This window comes from Balaenoptera borealis (assembly GCF_965194805.1).
Source record: "Balaenoptera borealis genome assembly, chromosome: 11".
NCBI classification, from domain to species: Eukaryota; Metazoa; Chordata; class Mammalia; order Artiodactyla; family Balaenopteridae; genus Balaenoptera; species Balaenoptera borealis.
In genome coordinates this window covers 109886-133787 of record NC_138868.1, presented here as the reverse complement: position 1 = coordinate 133787, position 23902 = coordinate 109886, and the positions used below count along the sequence as shown (strand labels likewise).

The following is a 23902-nucleotide window of genomic DNA, read 5'->3' as shown; positions in this document are numbered from 1 at the left end:
CGTCAGAGCCCTGGGCAGGGCCGCACAGGTGGGCCGGCAGCAAGGGTGAGAGGTGTTTCTGGTCCTTTCTCCCAGTAGCCCTCAGCAGAGAAGTCTCTGTTATCGCTTTGCCTGGAGTCTGGCCTGGAGGAAGTCTGACGTTAGGATTCCTGAAGATGCCCTGCCCGGGTTTGGTCCTGAGGGAGTGAGGGCAGAGCAGGACAGATGTGCTCCTGGTGGGGACGAACATCTCTCCTGGCCTCGCCCCTGGCCCCCTTCCTGAGCGCTGCTGGTCCGGGAAGCTTCCACCTGCCCAGCCCACCCAGCAGGGGTCTGAGTCGCTGGGCAGCGCCCCCTGCCTGACTCCAGGGCTTTACTGGCTGCTGGCCCCTCCTCACCTTGGAGTCAGTCCTTCCCAATCCAGAGGGGTAGGTCTGCCAGCCTCCCCTCCTCCAGGACTTCCTTGGGGCTGTCGCCTCCCTGCTCACGTGTGACAGACCCCGGGGGAGAGGGGCTCCCTCATGGCCATCCTGGGACCCCAGCCCCTCGGCCATCTCCTGGAGCCAGGGGACTGCAGCTGGGGACAGATAAAGGGGCGTGGGTGCAGGTCAGGAGGGGATCCACAGCTGGGGTCGGGTGTCAGGGGACGAAGGGGAGGCTAGGGCCACCCCACCTCACACCGCACCTGCCCAGCTGGTTGTGGGCAGGGTCTGCCCTGGGGCACCCCAAGTGCCCACACATCTGGAGGCCTGACAGAACCAGGGATGGGGTCTGATTTCCAGGGCAGGGCAGGGGTTTCTCCTCCTCCTGGGGGCTGTCTCTGCAGCGGTGGCCCGTGCACTCTTGTAGCCTTCCTGAGCTGACGGGGTCCTACGAACAGCAAAGCGGAGGCACATGTCAAAGGGTCTGAAAGGGAGCAGGGGAGCCACTGTGGACCTGGAATTTGCACACGTCCTGGCCGCCCTGGGACCACCTGGAACCTGTTGTCTTTACTCCCTGGAAACCTCAGTTTAGCAGCCAATCAGCTGCCGACATGTGACCCAATGCCTGCTAGCACTGGTCCCGCTTTGTAAAACAACCCCTGTAACTTCTCTGGAATGTCTTTGTTGTGTTTAGAACCTCCCAGCACTTGTACTTTCCTCGCAGCACATATGACTTGCTACTGGAATTTGCACTTCTCCGATTGCAAATCCTAAAACTCCAAATAAACTCTTTTCTTATTTGCGGGCTTCCGAGCGTTTTTGTTTGTTTTGTTTTATATTTTGTCAACAGGGCCAAGGGTGTTCTGGACCCAGCATGACCCTTCCCCAGAGGAAGCCACCACCCCAAACCCCTGTCCAATTGCTGCTGCCCCAGCTTGAGGCCAAAAACAGGCAAGGCCTGAGGACTTGTCAGGTCCCCCTCAGAGCAGCAGAGCAGATGGGACAGGGGGCGGTGGGCTCAGTCTCAGGGGCAGGCTGGGACTCTCAACGGGGCCCCCTCCCCAGGTCAAAACACAGCACCCTCACATACAAATGCTTTATTTTATTCAACTGTGGGCAGACGCGTGTATAAACTACAGTGAAGAGGGGTGACTGCCTCAGGCTGCTGGCAGCTACTAGTAGCCGCCATAGTCCTTTATGAGCTGGGAAACTGCTTGAAAAATCATCAGGGAGCCAGTGGCGAACATAATGCTGAAGACGATCGTCAGAAGGAGGCCCAGGACCAGGGCACAGTTCCCTTGAATCTGCGTCTACGTCCTCGTGGGAACTGTAAGTGCAATGCCCGGTTTCCCACCTGTCGGAGTCCAGCTCCAACAGGATCCAGGATACCCCAAAAGGATGGACAGCGTCGGCGATGAACAACAGGAAGGAGACTGAGACTCGTGGACTCAGCCAAGTCAACAGGAAGGAGACTGAGACTCGTGGACTCAGCCAAGTAAAAATAGCACCATCTCGTGCTTTCTTTATTTCATATACTCATATATAGATTACAGTAGAATTACATAAATCATTAACATACATTGTAATATTATCGTTTTGAGTCGAAAGAATGAATCATTTTGAACCCACAAAGATTTCCTTAAAAGATTACGTAAACTATACCTTTTAGTTTCTAGATTTTCTCATAAGATAAATTCCAAGGTTACCATTACGTACAGCACATGTTCTAAGAATTATTCTTGGTGGTTAACCAACCTTAACACCTAAGTCTAAATATATCCTTATAGTCTATATATCCTTAGCCCCCACATAGCTTTTCCTACATGGACATTCCTTTTTTATAATGCCATAAAAATATCTAAAATATATTTTACAATTTCTATTTTGAATATTGCTACTCAAAGGCAATTTAATATAGCAACAAACAATATTAGGATCCCAATAATCTATTAAAGAATAACTTTCCAAATCATTTCTATTTGTCCCTAATCTAGAACATATCTGTTCACCAGTTAATTGATCAAATATCATTAAACTACCATTAATATTGAACCACAAATTATTATTACCATCATAAACACCCTCATATGGCCATATCTCTAGGGAGGATGATGTTTTCCAAAGAAACATTTCCCTATGTCCAGATTTAGTCACTGTTTCCCAATGTCCCTCTTTAGGCACCAGGCCTTGCCAAACAGTACTCAAAGGGGAAGTCAGGAAATCTAAGATTTTTCCTTGGGGCAAATCCTGCCACACTTAAATTTATATATATAGAAATTATAAGTATTGCTTTTATGAGGCGTGTAGTCCACCTTCCACGTGTGGTTCCGCCTTGCAGTTCCGCACTGGAGCGCCCCATGACCTTGTCATGGTGTTGCAGCGTCTGGATGGCTTCCAACACCCACCCGCGTGGGGCCCCCAGGCTGCAGTCCTCGTGTGTGAAGTTCTGCTGGTAGAATCCTCGACGAGTCCCCGGACCCCACATTAGGAACTGTTGGCGTTTACCAGCTGGAGTCGGACTGGGTCTGATTGAAAAACTGAACAGGGTTTGGAAATGAACTAGGTCCAATTTAAGCTGGACTGGGTCCGGTGCAGGTCCTAGGGCGAGTAAAATCCTAAGCAAAGGCTAACTGCGAATGCGAAATTTGCAAGTTAAAAAAAAAGGCGCAAAAATTGGTAGTGCAGGTGGAGCATTTAAGGGCTGTTAGACCACTTGTCTCCTAACCCAAGGACTCCCATGTTAGGATATGTTGATCGTGAAACGGGTTATATTGATTCCAGGTCACCCACCAACCTCAAGAAAATTTCCGAGCAGCGAGGTGCACCGTGAACCACACACAATCTGCATCGTGGAGGCACATCCCTTTGAGGTTTTAGTTTGGCTCAGAGAGAACCTAAGGCTTAGCTAGAAGAAAGGAACTTGCCACCTGCCGGCACAACCGTTTATTGTATGTCTAAGAACTGTTGTCCCAGAAGCTGTAGATATCACAAAAATGGGACATGTCTTACTAAAACAGCCTAGAATTACAATGGGCATTTATGAGGACTATTCCAATTAGATAAAATCATTTAAGAGGTGTACTTGAAAGCACAGTTTCCCAAATCAAAGAGAGCAAATGGGATACCTGTTTTTATTGGTATGTGGAAGCTTCCAAAAGCCTTCAAAATTCCAAAATACCTTCCTTAAAAAATCATTTGCAAAAAGCTAATGAAAATTTAAAGACACAGGTCATAATCAAAAGTCCACCAAAGCATTAACGTTACAGCTACTACAGCTCCAAGACCAGACACCTAGGGGCCCAGGGAGTGAGGTGTCAGTTGTAGTGAACTGTGGCAATGGAAAAGAGATTGTCCTCAAAGGGGATTTTTCAACATCAACTCGAATGCCCTCCTATCTATCCCCAAAGGAGGCCCCATCTAGGCCCCTCCCAGAACTGATGGGACTCTGAGGGGTCTCGGGTAAACTGCTACACTATTCCCTTAAACAGCCAAGGAACCTAAAATTAAAATTAATGCAGAACTGGAGCCTGCACAGGGGATCCTGGGAAAGCTGACAGAAGCCAGAGAAAGGTGAGGGTTCTTGGCAGAGTCAGCTCTCCTGTGTCTTTGTCTTTATTGCCTGGTCGAGAGAGGAAAACAAAATTTCATGGTGCTCCTTCCTTTCCAAACCAGACCTACGGATTACGGATCCTTTCTCTCCCAAGGACTGCTGTTGTCTTTTCGCTTGTCTCATTTTGTGTCCTAGGAGGGTGGCTTGGCTTTCTGCCTGCCTGGGACATGCAGGTTGTCAGCTCTTTTTTTTGGCTGTCTTTGAGAGTGACTCTGGATCTTGGGAAGGTAGTAACCTTTACACCTTCTTTGAGGATGCCTCTTGGGTCCATGGGGTTGTTTGATATTGCCAGAAATGTTTACTGCTTGTCCTGGCTGAGACCTGACAAGATATTTAAAAGGATACTCTAGTGTCGATGAAAAATTAATCAGTCAAACTAAGAAAGAAATGGAAAGTCTTACTTGAGCCACATTTGAGGCTTATAACCTGGGAAGAACGTCTCAGAAAGCACAGAGAACTGTTCTGCCCATTAGAAGTCCAGGCACAGTTACATAAGTTTTTTGAGGCAAGAGGGCTGTACATTAAATGATGTATTATCGACAGTTTACACGATCCAGAGCTAAGCGACATCGTGGCCCCTTACAAGGTCAGGAGGGAACGTTGTCTTTAAGGAGCTGTCTTGCCGATGGGTGAATGTTGCTCTTTATGGTTGAACCAATGTTTCTGCCGATGGGGGAGGTTGGTTGATGCGTAATGTCGATACACAATGCACAGTGCGGGGAGAGAGGAGGCCAAAGGGCAGAGAACATTTTTTATGTTTAAATTTTTCTTGTCTTGCCATAAAATATGAATTTAACTTCACACTAGGATCACAAATTTGGCTGTACTGGAAGCTGATATTCAAAGCTTGATAGAAATTGTTTTAGGCCTCCTCCCCTAAGCTAAATCTACCAAGAGGAAGGGAAAAACCTCCTAAAGCTCTTGTAAAAGGATTTATGAGTGGATCAACCTATGGTGTCATTTAAGTTGCAACCCAGTTCTTTGAGGAATTAAAAACAAGTGTCCTTATCTTACAAATCTTTGGAAAACCAGAAATGTGGTTCCAGACACAGTTCAAAGTTCACCTGTTTCTTAAAAATTTGGAATCTGCAGTTGTGACCTGTGAACATCACGGGAAGGACCTTCAGAGCGGCAAGTGGGAGAGGTGCTAGTGTCTTAAATGTCGATGACGTCTCCCAGTTAAGCTGAGAGTCTGAGAAAAGGGGGGACTGTTAAAAAGAAACAACAGGCCCCAAATGGAGTCATAGGTGTTAAGCCCCACACCAGCCAACCAAGACTTAACACCCAACCTAATTGCAGTTTCAACCTTCCCCAGGAGAGTAACCTTTAACCAGTCAACCTGGAATTTCCTGGTCAGTATTAGGAGGAAACCCCAATAAGATCCTTTCCCTCCCCCATAGGTGAATTATCTAAGCCTGAAATCTAAAGTATCTAAGCCTTTTTTTAAAAAATAGATTTATTTATTTATTTATTTATTTTGGCTGTGTTGGGTCTTTCTTGTTGTGTGCGGGCTTTCTCTAGTTGTGGCGAGCAGGGGCTACTCTTCATTGCTGTGTGGGGGCTTCTCATTGTGGTGGCTTCTCTTGTTGCGGAGCACGGGCTCTAGGCGCACAGGCTTCAGTAGTTGTGGCACGTGGGCTCAGTAGTTGTGGCTCACGGGCTCTAGAGCGCAGGCTCAGTAGTTGTGGCGCACGGGCTTAGTTGCTCCGCGGCATGTGGGATCTTCCCGGACCAGGGCTCGAACCCGTGTCCCCTGCATTAGCAGGCGGATCCTTAACCACTGTGCCACCAGGGAAGCCCTAAGCCTTTTTTTTGTTTATGACTTCCTTGTCTTGCCTTTAAAATCTTTTCCCTTTTTGTAGTCTGTCGATGGAAAGAAATGCACACCGTGAAGAGTTGCGAGTGAAGTTTTATTTGGGGCAAAATGAGGACTGCAGACCGGGAGACAGCATCCCAGACAGCTCTGAGAAACTGCTCCAAAGAGGTAGCGGGGAAGGTCAGTGTTATATGTGATTTTAGTGAAGGGGGGTGGGGGGGGACGTGCAGTCAAGCATGCATTCTGGCAGAGGCTTGTTGCTGGTCACGAGGAGCAGATGTCACCGTCAATGACTTTAGTGCTCTTCTAGATACGAGGAGATGCAAGAATTGGGCTCATAAATTCTGCTGAACGTATCTAACTATCTGAAGACCTGTTCTGCCAGTTTTTCCCAGAGCACAGAGGGCCTCATTGCTGATCTCCACCCTGAACTCCTTTCAGGGTCTGTTGAATGAAGGTCAGCAGCTGCAGTGGCTCGTGATTTAATCCTCGTAGAGGCAGATGGCAAGCGCCGATTTGTAGTTGGCAAGCCCACCGGAGCTCCTTTCTACTTGTTGGATGGGATACTACCCCATTCGTGAATCATTCAGTAAAGACAATTAGATCTTCAAATTTACGCCATTGAATTTTTTGGTATTTAATAGGTTTCCTGGACCCAATTTCAATGTGTGCGTGTGTGGAAGGGGAGGGGGCTTCCTGCAAGGTGTCTGAGAGTTCTACTCAATTCAATTGAATTCTGACACTGTTTGCCCAGACACAGCTCCAGATCCCACAGGCTAGGGTCTCAGCTCCACAGGACAGCCCCCCGGCCACTTGAGACACCAGCTTATCCCCTGTGCTTCTGACCCGGGCTGTAAATCAGAGGGGCCCACGATTCCCTCCTTGGATGCAATTAATTTGCCACAGAAGCTCGCAGAACTCAGAGAAACATTTTACTTATTTATTATAAAGAATATGACTCAGGAACAGCCAGAGGGAAGAGACACACAGGGCAATTATGGGGGACGGGGCCCAGAGCTTCCCTGCCCTCTCCAGGAATCGCCATGTGTTCACCAACCTGGAAGCTCTTGGAACCCTGTCCTTCTGGGGGTTTTGGAGACTTCATTACATAGGCATATTGATTCAATCATAGATTATTAGCAATTGACTCAACCTCCAGCCCCTCTCCTCTCCCTGGAGGCCTGAGAACTGGGACTGAGAATTCCCACTGGGACTGAGAATTCCCAAGCACTAAACACATGGTTGGTTCCCCTGAGAAGCGCTCATCCTCAGGTGGGGTCCAAAAGTCACCTCACTACATGAGAGGATACCTTTGTCACTCTCATCACTTAGGAAATTGTAAGAGTTTTAGGAGTTCTTTGCAAGAAACAGGAAGAAGGTCGAATACATATTTCTTAATATAAATCACAATAACTCAACAGGCAAAGTATCCCTTGGCTGCCCTTTCACGCAGGGCACGTGGGGCTAAGGAATCAGGGGGCTCCAGGCCCTCATCAGACTCTGAGTGGGGCCCGGCCCCGTCCAGGCATTTCCCACCCTTGGGGTGGAACGGGAATGGAAGCAAGTGGTGCTCGGCACATCCTCACGTGGGGTCAGTGGCTTCTGGATAGGAGCCATGGTCATGGGGCTGGCTGGTGGGGACACTGGAATTGCTCCCCAGTGCCCACCCCAGCAGGGAGAAAAATCAAAACCAATAAGTAAGTCCCCTACATAAGAATCTTCAAGTTGCGAACTCAAAATGATGCGAAGGTGTGTTCGCATATCCAGTCACGTAAGTTAGTTCACGTGTCTGGTGTACATTGTCATGTGCGTGCATCCTCTACAAGTGGTTGTGCTTTTGTGTACTTTACCGTACAGGACTGTTGCTGTGTAACACGAGGAGCTTACTAACAAAGACCTGATGGAATTGGAGACCTAGAGAAAGGACGAAGAGAGACAAGAGGAAGAAGAAGTAACTGAAGAACAGAAGAGATTCACAGCGCAGGAAATGGCAAGGGGATTTTCTTTATTTGAGGAGGCACTGTTAGTTTTTGAGGCACAGGACCCGAACGTAGAGCAGTACATGAAGGTTTCAGTAGCCGTTCAGAATGCAATCCAGTGCTACCATGTCACCTATGATAAGAAAAAAAGAGCTACTACCCAGACATCACTGGATCGTTTTTTCAACAGGGTAGATAGAGTTGAATCCAGCAAGGAACCAGAACCTGTGCCATCGACGTCAGGCGTGAGCAACATTGCAGCTTGCCCTCCGTCTCCTATGGCTGACGATCCTTCAGCTCTACCATCTCCCACCTCCTCTCCCTCCTCCAGTCAGTAACTTCTCCTGCCTGTTCCCTCGATGCCAGCCCCTGTATGCCAGCTGTTGTGCTGTACTACTGTACTTTTCAAGGTACTGTACTGTAAGATTAAAAATCTTTAAAAATGTTTAAAAAAATCTTTCCTTTATTTTTTGTGTTTGTTTTTAATGTATTATTTGTGTGAAAAGTATTATAAACCTATTACAGTACAGTACTATATTGCTGATTGTGTTAGTTGGGTACCTAGGCTAACTTTGTTGGACTTAGCAAAAATTGGACTTACGAACACACTCTTGGAACAGAACTCGTTCGTATGTAAGGGACTTACTGTATCCCAGACTGGGAGCGAAGCAGAAATTAAGCCACCTCAAAGCCTAAAGGGTGCAGGGGTGTCACCCCCACCAAACCTCCATTTCGTTCACCTGTCTGGCCCCAGACCCAGAGGGGCCTGGCGGGGACTCTGGGCCGCAGCAGACCAAGCCGTGGGAGTCCAAGTGCAGCTGCTGTGCCAGACGTACGTCAGCGGGGCCCGGGGCTGGGGGGTGCGGAGAGTGATCTGGGGAAGGCGGCCTTGCCTATCCTGTCTCTAAAGTTGGACACGGCCACCCGGCGACCTCGTGGCAGATCTGCCAGCCGTAGGAGGGTTGTATCAGACCCACCAAAACAGAGGTTTGTGTGTAAAACGAAGACTGTCCACCACTCAACGCTACACGGATCAGGTTGTCAGCCGCTGCAGTTGCTGCCCAACAGGGCGTCCTGAAGGGAGTTCGGGACAAAGATCTGGACGAGGCTCCTTGGATGCAGAGAAATCTCTGGAAAAAATTTTAATGAACCCAATTTCTTGTATCTTCCTGAAACCGTGCACCTCAGATTGGGACTTGAACCCACGGTCTCTTAATTAGAATCACTCACCTGGTGTCTGGACTCACTGAGGCTCAGCACAGAAGGAATTCGGTGAGAGGCAAAGTGATAGACTTATTAATATAGGATGCTTGTGAGGGATACAGGCGGGCAGGCGAGGGGGTTCTGCCCCAAGAATTAAGCAGGCTACATTTTTATAACCAAAGGGAAGAGGGGAGGGGGGAAGACCGCCTTCTTCCTCATTCTTTTTTTTTTTTTAAAGTTTTTTTGATGTGGACCATTTTAAAATTTATTTTTGGCTGTGTTGGGTCTTCGTTTCTGTGCGAGGGCTTTCTCTAGTTGCGGCAAGCGGGGGCCACTCTTCATCACGGTGCGCGGGCCTCTCACTGTCGTGGCTTCTCTTGTTGCGGAGCACAGGCTCCAGACGCGCAGGCTCAGTAGTTGTGGCTCACGGGCCCAGATGCTCCGCGGCATGTGGGATCTTCCCAGCGGTGCGCGGGCCTCTCACTGTCGCGGCCTCTCTTGTTGCGGAGCACAGGCTCCAGACGCGCAGGCTCAGTAGTTGTGACTCACGGGCCTAGTTGCTCCGCGGCACGTGGGATCTTTCCAGACCAGGGCTCGAACCCGTGTTCCCTGCATTGGCAGGCAGACTCTCAACCACTGCGCCACCAGGGAAGCCCCTTCCTCATTCTTTGAGTAGACATCACTAGCTCTCCTTCGTATCAGGCAGGAGAGTGTTCGACCCTATGAGGTCAAACTACGACTGTCTTAGCGCTCATTCAAATCAGCAGAAGGGTGGTAACATATACTAAAATATGTTGAATCATCTCAGGTTTCTGTATAATGAAGGTCTCCTACTTTGGAATGTCACCTTTCCCTTAAATTCCTGTCCTTGGACCTAAGGGTCATTATCTTGCTGAACTCGACCAGCAAAATGCAGGCCTCATTCTTTCACTTAACGACCTGGGGCATATCTCATACTTCTATTTATGGCTTTATAGTTAAGCAAGACTGCTTTGTTCCATTAAGTTCCAATAGCTTTCTTGAGTGATCACTAACTTACAGTGGTCTCCCAAAGTTCCCTAGGTTTCCCTCTCTGTCTGTAATTCCCTAGTGGGACTTCTACAACTACCTGTGTAACTATCCTACTCTATCCCTATCATTCCCATACACGGAAAAGCCCTAAAAGCATTAACTGAGATGTCTGATCCTCGTGACTAGCAGGAACTTTTACTGAGATGCGTGCTCCACTGCATTTCCTAGCTAAAATCAGGTGCATACTGGCTTCTCCCCTACCTCGTAGTTTCTCAGAGCTACTTGAGAGGCTGTTTGCCAGTCTATAGTCCTCAGTAAGGTCCCTGAATAAAACTCAACTCATAGCTCTTACATTGTACATTTTTCTTTCAGTCAACAGTTTGGGTGACCACGAAGGGACCCAGAGCAGACGTCTCTCCTTGCCTGAACTCCAAGAGGATTGCCAGCCTTGGTACTAGCGAGGGCCCCTTGTGCCCATCCACCTCCTTGGCGAGTCAGAGGAATGGATAAGTTTCTCCTGAGTCTCAGGTCTCCCATCCTGGTTGGCAATCCTGAGTTTTACAATATTTGGTGGTTATTAAACTCCTCGTTATAAGGAGTAGTTCTTTCTTTGAACTTAAGTTCAAGAAGAGGTACCTGGATTCCCCAGTTGAAAGACATTGAAAAGGTTTAGACTGGGTGATTAGGTAGGAGGCTGGCCTTGTGTCTTTCCTTGAATTGGCTACTTTAACAAAGTTTGTCTGAATAAAAGTGACGATATCACATGAGAGCTTTCAGCTCCAAAGGTAAGGGACCCAGCTTCTCTCAGCCAGCTATGGCTTTGTTTTCTCAGGCAACTGAGAAACTTATAGGAGTGGTGGAGCCGAATCTTCATACCATGCAGTGGTCCCAAAGGGACAGCCTCTCATTAAGCAAAAAAACAAACAAAAACAAAAACAAAAAAAACTCACTCGTCTGAAGATGCGCACAAAAGGATTGGCCATCTGGTGCTCAGGTTTTAGACTACTAGAGAGAGAGACCAAGACGCGTGAGAGAGCTAAATGACTCTGTGGTAACACCTGAAGGAGTTAAGCTCACAAACAGCACACCAGCCCACACAGAGTTTTTAATAGCAATTTTATCTCAACTGACCATGAAATGGCAAACAAAGCCTTCAGAACAGAAGAAAAAGGCGTGCCAAATAACCTCCAACTAACCCCCAAGCTGGGTTTATGTACTTTTGGGACTTATACTTGCAAGTACGTATTTAATTGGGAAATACGAAAATCTCTCCCTGCAATGGCCAAGATGGAGCTCTTTCAACATTCCAAAACTGTTTTTCGCATAAGCAGTTAGAGAAAGCTGGCTTGATAAAATATCTTTTCAGAAGTCTGACCCTAAGGGAACAAAAGTCCTTCTAGAAGAAGCTTGCATTTCTCTTCCTGTGTCTTTGAGATATAAATGTCCTACCAGGTCAGGGAACACTTATCTAGGCCATCTCCAGTTCCTGATACGAACGGAAAAAAGGGGGAAGGGAAGGAACCTTTTTAAAAACTTAAGCAAGTAGACTTATAGTCTATTTCAACTGTTATTTATAAACTAGTGAGTTTTCTATTTTAATACCTGATTCATGACTGTTTTAAAATGAAAATGATGAGATCTCTGTCTATCTGAATGTATGTACATTATAAATGTTTCTACCTCCAGGCGGTATTTTCAAATTTAATTTGTAAATGAGCTCTATTTAATTGACTTAAAGGAAGTTAAGTGCTCACATAAATTCTCAGAAATATAATAGAAACTAACCCAAATGGATCACATGTTATGTGATCAGGGAAGTAATCAGTATTAAATTAATATTCAGTATTAAGTTTTGTTTGTTTGGTTTAATTAATACAGACATGCCTTTAGAGTCATCAACACTGAGTATACTACTTTTATTGTACCTAGATTTACTAAAAGTCAGATAAGTTTATGTTACATCTGTTACAAAATTTGTCAGCAAGAAAAATAGCTTCAGATGATGGCTGACTTGTTCTCATGTCTCATGAAGTTTTCATGGGTAATCTAAACATAGTTGTTGGGAACAAGTGAATTAAAGAGATATAAACGGGGTAAGAGCTTTCAGGTAAACCTTTTAAGAATAATTATGTTTTATGATATGTCTACTTACCATATTTTTGATAACTTGAAACTTGAGAGTTTTGCTAAATAAAGTTACATGATGAAAATTTATTGAATGTCTATATTATTTCCAAATAAGATAAAATACTGAAACGTTAATTACAAAACATAGGCTTTCTTTTACAGAAAAATTAAAGATATTAGTAAATATGCTTGGTGCCATACTGAGGCATATTCTATAAGAAAGCACACATTTTTTGAAATTATAAATAATATTTATAAATTTGCCAATTTACAGAGTGCTAAGGTAAAAGACAGTTCATAATTGCTTACTTCTTAGTTTTCACTAGAAATTAAGGATTCTAATTAAAATATATAATTAAACTACTAAAATTTTATGAGGAAAACATCTTTGTATGCAAGGAAAAAGAAAGTGTAAGTAATGGAAATGCATTTTGTCAAGGGAAAAGAAAGTAATTTTGTTCTAAAGAGAGGTTAAAAGAGAGAGAGAAAAAAGGGGAAAGCATAGGACAAAATCTGAAGGTAAAAAATTTCCGATAACTTTCAGATCATACCACTGAACTGGGTAAGAAATGACAGAATTCTAATGAAAAACCTGATGGCTTCATAAAACTGTTAACAGAGGATCAAGATTAAGAGGAATTAGTACATAGGGTTGAATGATAACTTTTATGACTTCCTGCCTGAAATATTACTGGTTTTTTTTTTTTAATTGGAGTATAATTGCTTTACAATGGTGTGTTAGTTTCTGCTTTATAACAAAGTGAATCAGTTATACATATACATATGTTCCCATATCTCTTCCCTCTTGCATCTCCCTCCCTCCCACCCTCCCTATCCCACCCCTCTAGGTGGTCACAAAGCACAGAGCTGATCTCCCTGTGCTATGTGGTTGCTTCCCACTAGCTATCTATTTTACGTTTGGTAGTGTATATATATGTCCATGCCACTCTCTCACTTTGTCCCAGCTTACCCTTCCCCCTCCTTATATCCTCAAGTCCATTCTCTAGTAGGTCTGTGTCTTTATTCCCATCTTGCCACTAGGTTCTTCATGACCTTTTTTTTTTTTTTTCTTTAGATTCCATATATATGTGTTAGCATACTGTATTTGTTTTTCTCTTTCTGACTTACTTCACTCTGTATGACAGACTCTAGGTCCATCCACCTCACTACAAATAACTCCATTTTGTTTCTTTTTATGGCTGAGTAATATTCCATTGTATATATGTGCCACATCTTCTTTATCCATTCATCCGATGATGGACACTTAGGTTGCTTCCATGTCCTGGCTATTGTAAATAGAGCTGCAATGAACATTTTGGTACATGACTCTTTTTGAATTATGGTTTTCTCAGGGTATATGCCCAGTAGTGGGATTGCTGGGTCGTATGGTAGTTCTATTTATAGTTTTTTAAGGAGCCTCCATGCTGTTCTCCATAGTGGCTGTATCAATTTACATTCCCACCAACAGTGCAAGAGGGTTCCCTTTTCTCCACACCCTCTCCAGCATTTATTGTTTCTAGATTTTTTGATGATGGCCATTCTGACCAGTGTGAGATGATATCTCATTGTAGTTTTGATTTGCATTTCTCTAATGATTAATGATGTTGAGCATTCTTTTTTTCTTTTTTTAAAGATGAAACCCTTTTATAGGAACATATTTGCAAAAGCATCAGAGTACACACAGAACTGTCTGTAAATGACAAAAGAGTTAAAAATGACCACAGTTAAAAATTTGATGAAAGTTCATAACAATGCAGTTGACAAGAAAATTAGTTATTTCTGAGATATACATTTTAAGGTAATAACTAGGAGAATGACTTATAACATTATACCAGAACATATAAGGTTTTTAGAAATTTCATGTAATGTCTGAAACATTTATATTAACATATTTCCATACAAATAACCCAATGAAAGTTTAGTATTAGTTGTTTTGTTTGTTTGCTTTTTTATACTGCAGGTTCTTATTAGGCATCAATTTTATACACATCAGTGTATACATGTCAATCCCAATCGCCCAATTCAGCACAACACCATCCCTACCCCACCGCAGTTTTCCCCCCTTGGTGTCCATATGTCCGTTCTCTACATCTGTGTCTCAACCTCTGCCCTGCAGACTGGCTCATCTGTACCATTTTTCTAGGTTCCACATACATGCGTTAATATACGATATTTGTTTTTCTCTTTCTGACTTACTTCACTCTGTATGACAGTCTCTAGATCCATCCACGTCTCAACAAATGACTCAATTTCGTTCCTTTTTATGGCTGAGTAATAGTCCATTGTATATATGTACCAAATCTTCTTTATCCATTCGTCTGTTGATGGGCATTTAGGTTGCTTCCATGACCTGGCTATTGTAAATAGTGTTGCAATGAACATTCGGGTGCATGTGTCTTTTTGAATTACGGTTTTCTCTGGGTATATGCCCAGTAGTGGGATTGCTGGGTCATATGGTAATTCTATTTTTAGTTTTTTAAGGAACCTCCATATTGTTCTCCATAGTGGCTGTATCAATTTACATTCCCACCAACAGTGCAAGAGGGTTCCCTTTTCTCCACACCCTCTCCAGCATTTGTTGTTTGTAGATTTTCTGATGATGCCCATTCTAACTGGTGTGAGGTGATACCTCATTGTAGTTCTGATTTGCATTTCTCTAATAATTAGTGATGTTGAGCATCTTTTCATGTGCTTCGTGGCCGTCTGTATGTTTTCTTTGGAGAAATGTCTATTTAGGTCTTCTGCCCATTTTTGGATTGGGGTGTTTGTTTCTTTAATATTGAGCTGAATGAGCTGTTTATATATTTTGGAGATTAATCCTTTGTCCGTTGATTCATTTGCAAATATTTTCTCCCATTCTGAGGGTTGTCTTTTCGTCTTGTTTATGGTTTCCTTTGCTGTGCAAAAGCTTTGAAGTTTCATTAGGTCCCATTTGTTTATTTTTGTTTTTATTTCCATTACTCTGGGAGGTGGATCAAAAAAAATCTTGCTGTGATTTATGTCAAAGAGTGTTCTTCCTATGTTTTCCTCTAAGGGTTTTATAGTGTCCGGTCTTACATTTAGGTCTCGAATCCATTTTGAGTTTATTTTTGTGTCTGGTGGTGTTAGAGAGTATTCTAATTTCATTCTTTTACATGTAGCTGTCCAGTTTTCCCAGCACCACTTATTGAAGAGACTGTCTTTTCTCCATTGTATATCTTTGCCTCCTTTGTCATAGATTAGTTGACCATAGGTGCGTGGGTTTATCTCTGGGCTTTCTATCTTGTTCCATTGATCTATGTTTCTGTTTTTGTGCCAGTACCATATTGTCTTGATTACTGTAGCTTTGTAGTATAGTCTGAAGTCAGGGAGTCTGATTCCTCCAGCTCCGTTTTTTTCCCTCAAGACTGCTTTGGCTATTCGGGGTCTTTTGTGTCTCCATACAAATTTTAAGATGATTTGTTCTAGTTCCGTAAAAAATGCCATTGGTAATTTGATAGGGATCGCATTGAATCTGTAGATTGCTTTGGGTAGTATAGTCATTTTCACAATGTTGATTCTTCCAATCCAAGAACATGGTATATCTCTCCATCTGTTGGTATCATCTTTAATTTCTTTCATCAGTGTCTTATAGTTTTCTGCATACAGGTCTTTTGTCTCCCTAGGTAGGTTTATTCCTAGGTATTTTATTCTTTTTGTTGCAATGGTAAATGGGAGTGTTTCCATAATATCTCTTTCAGATTTTTCATCATTAGTGTATAGGAATGCAAGAGATTTCTGTGCATTAATTTTGTATCCTGCAACTTTACCATATTCATTAATTAGCTCTAGCAGTTTTCTGGTGGCAGTTTTAGGATTCTCTATGTATAGTATCATGTCATCCGCAAACAGTGACAGTTTTACTTCCTCTTTTCCAATTTGTACTCCTTTTATTTCTTTTTCTTCTCTGATTGCCGTGGCTAGGACTTCCAGAACTATGTTGAATAATAGTGGTGAGAGTGGACATCCTTGTCTCGTTCCTGATCTTAGAGGAAATGCTTTCAGTTTTTCACCATTGAGAATGATGTTTGCTGTGGGTTTGTCATATATGGCCTTTATTATGTTGAGGTAGGTTCCCTCTATGCCCACTTTCTGGAGAGTTTTTATCATAAATGGGTGTTGAATTTTGTCAAAAGCTTTTTCTGCATCTATTGAGATGACCATATGGTTTTTCTTCTTCAATTTGTTAATATGGTGTATCACATTGATTGATTTGCGTATATTGAAGAATCCTTGCATCCCTGGGATAAATCCCACTTGATCGTGGTGTATGATCCTTTTAATGTGTTGTTGGATTCTGTTTGCTAGTATTTTGTTGAGGATTTTTGCATCTATATTCATCAGTGATATCGGTCTGTAATTTTCTTTCTTTGTAGTGTCTTTGTCTGGTTTTGGTATCAGGGTGATGGTGGCCTCATAGAATGAGTTTGGGAGTGTGCCTTCCTCTGCAATTTTTTGGAAGAGTTTGAGAAGGATAGGTGTTAGCTCTTCTCTAAATGTTTGATAGAATTCACCTGTGAAGCCATCTGGTCCTGGACTTTTGTTTGTTGGAAGATTTTGAATCACAGTTTCAATTTCATTGCTTGTGATTGGCCTGTTCATATTTTCTGTTTCTTCCTGGTTCAGTCTTGGAAGGGTATACCTTTCTAAGAATTTGTCCATTTCTTCCAGGTCGTCCATTTTATTGGCATAGAGTTGCTTGTAGTAGTCTCTTAGGATGCTTTGTATTTCTGCAGTGTCTGTTGTAACTTCTCCTTTTTCATTTCTGATTTTATTGATTTGAGTCCTCTCCCTCTTTTTCTTGATGAGTCTGGCTAATGGCTTATCAATTTTGTTTATCTTCTCAAAGAACCAGCTTTTAGTTTTATTGATCTTTGCTATTGTTTTCTTTGTTTCTATTTCATTTATTTCTGCTCTGATCTTTATGATTTCTTTCCTTCTGCTAACTTTGGGTTTTGTTTGTTCTTCTTTCTCTAGTTTCTTTAGGTGTAAGGTTAGATTGTTTACTTGAGATTTTTCTTGTTTCTTTAGGTAGGCTTGTATAGCTATAAACTTCCCTCTTAGAACTGCTTTTGCTGCATCCCATAGGTTTTGGGTTGTCGTGTTTTCATTGTCATTTGTCTCTAGGTATTTTTTGATTTCTTCTTTGATTTCTTCAGTGATGTCTTGGTTATTTAGTAACGTATTGTTTAGCCTCCATGTGTTTGTCTTTTTTACGTTTTTTCCCTGTAATTCATTTCTAATCTCATAGCATTGTGGTCAGAAAAGATGCTTGATATGATTTCAATTTTCTTAAATTTACTGAGGCTTGATTTGTGACCCAAGATGTGATCTATCCTGGAGAATGTTCCATGTGCACTTGAGAAGAACGTGTAATCTGCTGTTTTTGGATGGAATGTCCTATAAATATCAATTAAATCTATCTGGTCTATTGTGTCATTTAAAGCTTCTGTTTCCTTATTTATTTTCATTTTGGATGATCTGTCCATTGGTGTAAGTGAGGTGTTAAAGTCCCCCACTATTATTGTGTTACTGTCGATTTCCTCTTTTATGGCTGTTAGCAGTTGCCTTATGTATTGAGGTGCTCCTATGTTGGGTGCATATATATTTATAATTGTTATATCTTCTTCTTGGATTGATCCCTTGATCATTATGTAGTGTCCTTCCTTGTCTCTTGTAACATTCTTTACTTTAAAGTCTATTTTATCTGATATGAGTATAGCTACTCCAGCTTTCTTTTGATTTCCATTTGCATGGAATATCTTTTTCCATCCCCTCACTTTCAGTCTGTATGTGTCCCTAGGTCTAAAGTGGGTCTCTTGTAGACAGCATATATATGGGTCTTGTTTTTGTATCCATTCAGCAAGCCTGTGTCTTTTGGTTGGAGCATTTAATCCATTCACGTTTAAGGTAATTATCGATATGTATGTTCCTATGACCATTTTCTTAATTGTTTTGGGTTTGTTTTTGTAGGTCCTTTTCTTCTCTTGTGTTTCCCACTTAGAGAAGTTCCTTTAGCATTTGTTGTAGAGCTGGTTTGGTGGTGCTGAATTCTCTTAGCTTTTGCTTGTCTGTAAAGCTTTTGATTTCTCCATCAAATCTAAATGAGATCCTTGCCGGGTAGAGTAATCTTGGTTGTAGGTTCTTCCCTTTCATCACTTTAAGTATATCATGCCACTCCCTTCTGGCTTGCAGAGTTTCTGCTGAGAAATCAGCTGTTAACCTTATGGGAGTTCCCTTGTATGTTATTTGTCGTTTTTCCCTTGCTGCTTTCAATAATTTTTCTTTGTCTTTAATTTTTGCCATTTTGATTACTATGTGTCTCGGCGTGTTTCTCCTTGGGTTTATCCTGTATGGGACTCTCTGCGCTTCCTGGACTTGGGTGGCTATTTCCTTTCCCATGTTAGGGAAGTTTTCGACTATAATCTCTTCAAATATTTTCTCTGGCCCTTTCTCTCTCTCTTCTCCTTCTGGGACCCCTATAATGCGAATGTTGTTGCGTTTAATGTTGTCCCAGAGGTCTCTTAGGCTGTCTTCATTTCTTTTCATTCTTTTTTCTTTAGTCTGTTCCGCAGCAGTGAATTCCACCATTCTGTCTTCCAGGTCACTTATCCGTTCTTCTGCCTCAGTTATTCTGCTATTGATTCCTTCTAGTGTAGTTTTCATTTCAGTTATTGTATTGGTCATCTCTGTTTGTTTGTTCTTTAATTCTTCTAGGTCTTTGTTAATCATTTCTTGCATCTTCTCAATCTTTGCCTCCATTCTTATTCCGAGGTCCTGGATCATCTTCACTATCATTATTCTGAATTCTTTTTCTGGAAGGTTGCCTATCTCCACTTCATTTAGTTGTTTTTCTGGGGTTTTTTCTTGTTCCTTCATCTGATATATAGCCCTCTGCCTTTTCATCTTGTCTATCTTTCTGTAACTGTGGTTTTTGGTCCACAGGCTGCAGGATTGTAGTTTTTCTTGCTTCTGCTGTCTGCCCTCTGGTGGTTGAGGCTATCTAAGAGGCTTGATGGGAGGCTCTGGTGGTGGGTAGAGCTGACTGTTGCTGTGGCGGACAGAGCTCCGTAACACTTTAATCCACTTGACTGTTGATGGGTGAGGCTGGGTTCCCTCCCTGTTGGTTGTTTTGCCTGAGGCAACCCAACACTGGAGCCTACCTGGGCTCTTTGATGGGGTTAATGGCAGACTCTGGGAGGGCTCACGCCAAGGAGCACTTCCCAGAACCTCCGCTGCCAGTGTCCTTGTCCCCACAGTGAAACAGAGCCACCTCCCGCCTCTGCAGGAGACCCCCCCAACACCAGCAGGTAGGTCTGGTTCAGTCTCCCCCAGGGTCACTGCTCCTTCCCCTGGGTCCTGATGCGCACACTACTTTGTGTGTGCCCTCCAAGAGTGGGGTCTCTGTTTCCCCCAGTCCTGTCAAAGTCCTGCAATCAATTCCCACTAGGCTTCAAAGTCTGATTCTCTAGGAATTCCTCCTCCCGTTGCCGGACCCCCAGGTTGGGAAGCCTGACGTGGGGCTCAGAAGCTTCACTCCAGTGGGTGGACTTCTGTGGTATAAGTGTTCGCCAGTCTGTGAGTCACCCACCCAGCAGTTATGGGATTTGATTTTACTCTGATTGCGCCCCTCCTACCGTCTCACTGTGGCTTCTCCTCTGTCCTTGGACGTGGGGTATCCTCCTTGGTGAGTTCCAGTGTCTTCCTGTCGATGATTGTCCAGCAGCCAGTGTGATTCTGGTGCTCTCGCAAGAGGGAGTGAGAGCACGTCCTTCTACTCCGCCATCTTGGTTAATCCTCTGATGTTGAGCATTCTTTCATGTGTCTGTTGGAAATCTGTATATCTTCTTTGGAGAAATGTCTATTTAGGTCTTCTGCCCATTTTTGGATTGGGTTGTTTGTTTTTTTGTTATTGAGCTGCATGAGCTGCTTGTAAATTTTGGAGATTAATCCTTTGTCAGTTGCTTCATTTGCAAATATTTTCTCCCATTCTGAGGGTTGTCTTTTGGTCTTGTTTATGGTTTCCTTTGCTGTGCTAAAGCTTTTAAGTTTCATTAGGTCCCATTTGTTTATTTTTGTTTTTATTTCCATTTCTCTAGGAGCTGGGTCAAAAAGGATCTTGCTGTGATTTATGTCATAGAGTGTTCTGCCTATGTTTTCCTCTAAGAGTTTGATAGTGTCTGGCCTTACATTTAGGTCTTTAATCCATTTTGAGTTTATTTTTGTGTATGGTGTTAGGGAGTGTTCTAATTTCATTCTTTTACATGTAGCTGTCCAGTTTTCCCAGCACCACTTATTGAAGAGGCTGTCTTTTCTCCACGGTATATGCTTGCCTCCTTTATCAAAGATAAGTTGACCATATGTGCGTGGGTTTATCTCTGGGCTTTTTATCCTGTTCCATTGATATTACTGGTTTTTAATCTTTGTTTTCCAGATCTAAGGAAACCTTTCTCCTTAAGGTTACTATTACTTATGGCAATTTGGTAAATTATACCTTTGTAAGCAGAATTGAATCATTTATCTTTTCTCTCTACCTGATCCCTCCAGAGTTTGGAAACTCCTAGTGAGTATTCTTATTTTCATGGCAATATAGTTATTTGTATAAGTTCAGTAAGAATATGTTCTCCTTATAACAAGACACAATTGGGAACACTGGTTGTATTAACCTGGCTTTGAAATGTCATATTTGACAATATGCACAGAATCAGATATGACCAGACAGCTTTAAAGAACTAAGGTGAACTTCATGGAGCCTGAAGTCCCTTGGAAAAACAACCTGGTACCTTGTTTACAGGGTTCCTAGCAGCCTTATCAGGTGAATAAGGAAGGCCACCTCCTGGCAGGTACAGGAATCTCAAGATATTTTGGGCGACCTTGAGAAGAGAAGAATCTAACCCAATCTGTATGTATTACAGGCAGAATCTGATGGCAACTGTTTGGTGTGATTTTCTGGCCTTGAGAGGACTTTTAAAGTTCAGTCTGAGATTCCTTATAAAAAGTTCCAGCAGGGACGTCCCTGCTGGCACGGTGGTTAAGAATCCACCTGCCAGTGCAGGGGACACGGGTTCGATCCTTGGTCTGGGAAGATCCCACATGCTGCGGAGCAACTAAGCCCGTGGGCCACAACTACTGAGCCCACGTGCCACAACTACAGAAGCCTGTTCTCTGCAACAAGAGAAGCCACTGCAATGAGAAGCCCATGCACCGCAACGAAGAGTAGCCCCTGCTTGCCACAACTAGAGAAAGCCTGCACACAGCAACGAAGACCCAACGCAGCCAAAAATAAATAAAAAATTAAAAAAAAAGAAGTTCCAGCAAGGCCAATTTAAAAGAGCCTATGTGATCAATTACACTTATGTAAATAATCAGGTCATGTTTATTGAAACCAGGCTTATTTTGTAAATAAATTAGTCTTAATTTGGCTATATTTTGTAGAAATGAGGGTAATTTTAGAGAGAAAAAAATTATGTTTCAGTGGATATTAAGTTCTAGTGTTGTTAGTTGTCTTTGAGGTTTTGTATTTACTGTCTGAGACTCACTGCCTCGATGGCTCCGTGTTACTGTGTTGCATTACCATAAGGTTTAATTAAATTGTTAAAAGGACATTCTAAGCTTGTTTCTGAAGCTTATCACAGTAATCTATCTTTGGATGAACATCAGATGCCCCATGACCTGCAACCAGGAGATTATACATACTGGAAAAGACATAATTTAAAGGATTCTCTCCAACCCAGGTAGAAGGACCCTCATTGGGTGCTCCTTTTTTTTAAAAAATAAATGTTAGGTTAGTGCTTTTTTTTTAAAAAAATAATTTATTTTTTAATTTATTTTTGGGTGTGTTGGGTCTTCGTTTCTGTGCGAGGGCTTTCTCTAGTTGCGGCGAGCGGGGGCCACTCTTCATCGCGGTGCGCGGGCCTCTCACTGTCACGGCCTCTCTTGTTGCGGAGCACAGGCTCCAGACGCGCAGGCTCAGTAGTTGTGGCTCATGGGCCCAGCTGCTCCGCGGCATGTGGGATCTTCCCAGACCAGGGCTCGAACCCGTGTCCCCTGCATTGGCAGACGGATTCTCAACCACTGCGCCACCAGGGAAGCCCCGGGTGCCCTTAACTAGCTCACACACAGCAAAACTGAAGGGAATTAGTTCTTGGATTCATATTTCCCATTTACAAAGGGCCCTTGCACCAGACTGACTGGTCTATAGAGGACTGCTGATCTCAAACTCACCTTAAAACGATGCTCAGTCAGAAGAGAAACCGTGCCCACGCGGGGACAAGAAGATGACGTCAGAAGTAGACAGCTGGCCCAAGATGCCAGACCTGACCCGTATGATCATTTATAGTGTTTTCTTAACTTCTTGAACTTTTGCATATGAATCCAATGTTTTTCTATCATGGGCACAATCCTATGCAGAGTTCTAAAATCAATCCAGTTGTTGGGTTGATGGTCAATTAACTACATTCAGTACATCTGGTTATCTTGGTGGATTTCTCCCAAGGCTCTGACTGAATGGTCCTTAGGAGATTTATTCTAGAAGAAAAACATTATAGTTCTGTTCAGGCCACTATCGATATTACTCGGTGGGATCCCCTCACTTGGCTAATTAATCATACTTGCTCTGACCCTGGCCAGAAATATGAATTTTCTTTAAAAGTTACTCAAGTTCAATCAGAGCAATGAGCTAAATTTCAGTCAAAAACCATAATCACCTGCTTATTAGGAGGGACCCTCCCTCAGTTATGGGGTAGATTTACCAGGTTACAGTCATTTAAGTTTAAGGGTCCCCTTATGCTGGGAACAATTAAATCATACTGAGGATAATCAGCCTAATAACACTAGGAAATTGGGCTGACTGTCTTATGAACAATGCCAATATATCATTACCCCTAAAGATAGCGATTGGTTCAGAACAAACTGTCAGCCGACTGGGAGTATACTCGGCCACACCTAATGGAAATTCTTGGCCTAACTTCTTACTTACGACTTTATTAATGCTACTAGCTATAGTACTTGTTTTCTGCCTGTTCTACAAGATTGTTGTTTCTTGTGTTGACCAATGTGTAAGTGAGCTTCCAACAAAAATAATAACTGGGCTTCCCTGGTGGCGCAGTGGTTGAGAGTCTGCCTGCCAATGCAGGGGACACGGGTTCGAGCCCTGGTCTGGGAGGATCCCACATGCCGCGGAGCAACTAGGCCCGTGAGCCACAATTACTGAGCCTGCGCGTCTGGAGCCTGTGCTCCGCAACAAGAGAGGCCGTGACAGTGAGAGGCCCGCGCACCGCGATGAAGAGTGGCCCCCGCTTGCCGCAACTGGAGAGAGCCCTCGCACAGAAACGAAGACCCAACACAGCCATAAATAAATAAATAAATAAAAGAAATTAAAAAAAAAAAAGAAATTGAAAATTGTATAAAAAAGAAAAAATAATAACTAAGCAGCTTGAAATGGTCGACCAAATATATAGTTCTATATGAAGTTACAACGATCGTAATAGTGTAACTCTAGAGATGGGAAGAAGTAACATGGGAGAGTCACTTTCTGGACTGTAGCAGACTAGAGTGACGGGGGTCCAGAGGCTTCACGGCCACCTCTGGCAGGGCCTGGTCCAGCAATAGCACATGGAGTCCTCTGGGCACCATGGAGCAGATGGTCACGACATGCCTCCCAAACCTTGGTGAAATTTATGACCAAAAGGGGCAAATTGTAAAACAAGTACTGTTGCCCACCATCCAGTTCTACGAG

The 23902-nt window shown here is 43.3% G+C and overlaps 1 long non-coding RNA gene across 1 annotated transcript; it reads right to left on the bottom strand.

Moving 5' to 3' along the window:
- Positions 1–1483: 1483 nt before the first annotated feature.
- LOC309606043 lies at positions 1484–2893 on the bottom strand. Its single transcript, XR_014231626.1, has 2 exons — positions 2807–2893; positions 1484–1755 (listed from the first exon to the last, which is right to left on the bottom strand). It is a non-coding gene; the product is annotated as an uncharacterized lncRNA (long non-coding RNA).
- Between the last annotated feature and the right edge of the window lie 21009 nt (positions 2894–23902).